This window comes from Mus pahari, chromosome 10 (assembly GCF_900095145.1).
Source record: "Mus pahari chromosome 10, PAHARI_EIJ_v1.1, whole genome shotgun sequence".
Classification (NCBI taxonomy): domain Eukaryota; kingdom Metazoa; phylum Chordata; class Mammalia; order Rodentia; family Muridae; genus Mus; species Mus pahari.
In genome coordinates this window covers 66,054,479-66,058,237 of record NC_034599.1, presented here as the reverse complement: position 1 = coordinate 66,058,237, position 3,759 = coordinate 66,054,479, and the positions used below count along the sequence as shown (strand labels likewise).

At 47.6% G+C, this 3,759-nt stretch overlaps 1 protein-coding gene across 3 annotated transcripts in view; it reads left to right on the top strand.

Annotated features, from left to right (window-relative positions):
- The first annotated feature begins 574 nt into the window (after positions 1 to 574).
- Aqp9 (aquaporin 9) overlaps positions 575 to 3,759 on the top strand; it is a 49,421-nt gene continuing 46,236 nt past the window's right edge. For 2 of the 3 annotated variants that reach the window (XM_021207696.2, XM_029543644.1), the window contains exons 1-2: positions 3,069 to 3,249; positions 3,556 to 3,665. The gene's annotated coding sequence lies outside the window, so the exon portion shown is untranslated. Of the gene's footprint in view, positions 703 to 3,068; positions 3,250 to 3,555; positions 3,666 to 3,759 lie in introns of those variants that run through there. The other variant, XM_029543645.1, reaches the window with a different exon arrangement.

Sequence of the window (3,759 nt, the reverse complement as noted above, 5' to 3'; positions counted from 1 at the left end):
CCCCACAAAACCCCCAAATGAGGGAGAAAGTGATGAAATGGTTAAAAAAAAAAGCCACGAAAAAATGTTTTCAGCATAAGAGGAACTTGTGCTTGTTTTGGTCCCTGGGATAGAAGCCAGTTTAAGAAAGAAAGGGGGCCAGGGGAATGCTAACTGCCCAGAGTCCCACAGAGCCAGGATTAGTGTGCCAGAATGAGGGCTCACTGCAAGGAGAAGACAACAAAGGAGAAGACAGAAACAAAACTGGGGCACATTTTTGAGGAGGAACATGAAAAGAATTATAGCCAATGAGCCCTAATCATTTTTCCGTGGGATCCCAGGGGCAGAGATCAGCCGTGCTGGGAGAACAAGCAATGGGAACTGAAGGGGCCTTGGGGAGGCACGTGCCTGCTGTGGAGAAGGAAGCAGGGTGGGATCGGGACAGTCAAGTGTACTCAGGCCTCCCTTGGGGTCCAGCCCTGCAGGGACAGTCGATTATAACTCCTGGTAAAATCTGGTAAAGTCATCAAGAAAGGTTAACTGGAGACACAGCAGCAATACTAACACTGTATCATAATTACCCACCACAGGGAAAAATCAATACTATTATATGAGTTTTCCTGGTATCATCCAGCTGTCTGACGAGAGAAGACTTGAGAAAAATCCATGGCCAAGCATACCCAGTAGACAAGAGCCAGCAGGTCAGTGGAACTCAAGATGCAGGTAAGTGTACCTGTGTCATGAAGCCAGGCTCACTCACTAAAAATTAGGTGGGGGTAGGGGGAGCTGGCTTTGCAAGAATGGTGCTAGGCAGATTTCAGAAAGAGTATGGTTAAAAAAAAAAAAAAAAAAAAGGGGGGGGGAATGGACCTTTCGATCAGTGAGATGAATCTCAGTGTTAAAAGATTGTGCAAGAGGAACCATCCTGGCATGTGACATCATTTCCAAGAGTGAATGGGCAGAGCTAGAGTAGAGCTAAAGCTGAACAATGTAGGGGAAGTAAAAAAAAAAGTGATGTCAGGGTATGGGGGGGGGGTGTTCCAATTTGTGAACAACTGACGATCTCATGAGTGGGCAAAATTAGGCAGGCAGAAGAGAATTCTGGAGCCAGGGAGAGTCACATTCTCTAGCGTGAATTAAATGCCCTCTAGAGGCCAGGCTTGGGCATTCCATATGGCACTGAGTTAGACTGTCTACAACAGAATGGGTCAAGGTGTTGACAACTGTGGAACAGCCTTCCAGGTGTCTGCTTGTGGGGTTTTGGCTTAGTGTAACTCTGTTTTATTGGATGGGGCCGTCCCTTGCAGGTCCTTTTCACTTAGACTATTATTCCTGAGCAGAAGAGATCTGGTTCTTGTTTTGTTTTGTTTTTTTAATCCCCAGTGCCCAATGCTGTGTTTGATGCCTGGCCAGTATTTAGGGAAATGTTTTCCTGGGTGGCTGAGAGGGTTGGATATATAGACAGAAGAATGAAAGGATGGAGAGAGGGATGAAGAGAACGGAAAATGGATGGATGGGACATGATGTAAAAGGATGGCTGGGATGGTATAGATCGGCTGATGGATAGATGTCATGGATGAACGGACAGATGGACAGATGGATTGACAGACAGATGGGATGGGATGGATGCATGGATGGAAATTACCAGTCGCCCCATTTAGAACATTAGAGGGGAGAGTGTTTCCATCAAGATCCCTCCCAGATGGACGTAGGGCAGAGAGACAGATGTACACTGCTTACCCCTCTTAGGGTACTTGAGAGGTTTTGCTTGGTGGCTGGAGACAGACGTGAGGAGTTAATGTTGGATGATGAGCTATGGTGGTAGTGAATAATAGATGCTAACCTCCTTCACCTAAGCATGAAATCTCTATTTCTAGGCTCTTCACGCTCTCTCCTGATCAGTCCTAATGGCTCCATGGGTCACCTCTCTGAACACAGGCACCCTCTGCATGTGGGCCCACACTGCTTCCTGCTTCGTATCTCTCCCATGCACACAAATGGAATTCATAATCTCCACTGCAGTCCTGGGGCTTCTCCAGGGCCACTCTCCTATCACTTTGTGCCACCTGCCCCAGTCAGCTAAAGACCCAGCAAAGCACTCTGACGGTTTTTCTTTTCTGTGTCTAACCCACCAGCCCTTTCCATTTCAGGACATTTAAACAGCTTCCACTTCTTCACTATGAAAACTGCCACTCAGTTTTAGAGTCATGTAACTCCTCTACATGAATCTATATGTGGCTATTTAATCCCCTCTCCAACTCACAGCTTGAATTACCTTCCTTAACTGGTTAAGTTTGATCATTGATAGTTTAATGTAAGTACTTAGGGCACTCTGCTTACTGTCACTCCCATCTCTGTCATTCTTCTTCCTCCCCATAGTACCCTGTCTTTGTCTTGTTTGTGATCCCTTATCTGTTGTTGTTTTGTTTCAGGACAGGGTTTCCTCTGTGCCCCAGCTGTCCTGGAACTTGCTCTTATAGTTAGGGCTGGCTTTGAATTCATAGATCTGCTTTGCCTCTGCCTCCTGAGTGCTGGGATCAAAGGTATGAGCCAGTCCAACTTGGCTTGTGACCCATTGATTTTAACCAAGACTGTCTGTGTGGCTGTGAGTTTAGAGCTGTGCCTTAGAGCCCGGTGGGCAACCATTTGTTGCACAACTGAATCGATCTGTGGCTAAGTTGTCAGGGACAGCTAGGGGAGGATGATCTTTTTAAAAACCCAAAGATCTGACGACCTCATTGACCTGTCTAATCCACTCCAATGATCTATGACACTTTTAACATGATACACAATTTACAAGGCTCAGTACAGTTTTGTTTCCCCCACCCCAGCTCATTCTTCACACTGCTCCTTCCTTCGTCCTGGAGGCTAACCACAGAGGGTGTTTCTCTGGTTCTTTTATAGATGTCATGCTGCCCCACACCCACCCCATCCCCACCCCCACCCCTCAAAGCCTTTCACACCCACTTCCTTCCCCATTTCATGTGAGTAGTCCCTGTGCCTCCTGATCTCAGCTCAGACATAACTTCCAGGGAGACACTACAGAGATCTCTCCAAGGAGGTGAACTCCGCTTGCCGTATTTGCACACGGAAATACAGCCCCCGCCAGCAGAGCATGTGTCCTCGGCTGGAGCTGTCTGTTGCTCCCTGTGTGATTGTTTCTTATGTTGGTCTCCGTCATAGCCAGCCCTGTGACAAGCAAGACTGCCCTGTGCTTTTTGCTACAGGCGGTGCTTGGCACACAGCAAGTATGCCATAAATATTTGTCAGGTGAGTGAGCGTGGACTCTGAAGAACATGCTCTGTGTCTTATTAGCTGAAGTCAGAGCAATAAAGTCCTGTTCCTCTGGTCTAGCCACCAGGACTTGGGCATAATGTGGTCATAGGAAACTCTCCAAGACAAAGCTGTCCATGATCGCCTAACCGGGACTTAAAGCAAACTTCTGGGTGTTTTGTCTACATCCTCATCATGACCATTTAATCAGGAGTTAAAGCTGAAACGCTAGATTTTTTTTATTTTTTATTTTTAATATATAGCATTGACCTCTTGGGTCTGAACTGTAAACTTTACCTGCAGTTTAGGCGTTTGATCCTGCCTCTGGGCTCTTCCCAGCTCTGCTCACAGCCTCTCCTCACCCCTTCCAGCCTGCCTCCTCAGCTGGAAAAGACTGAGGACCTCCTGCAAAGGTAGGGGAGGGCCCCAAAGAAGATTGGGAACTGGGCAGGCCGCTCTGAGGGAGGGAAGGAGGGAGAGAGGGAGGGAGGGAGGGAGGGAGGGAGG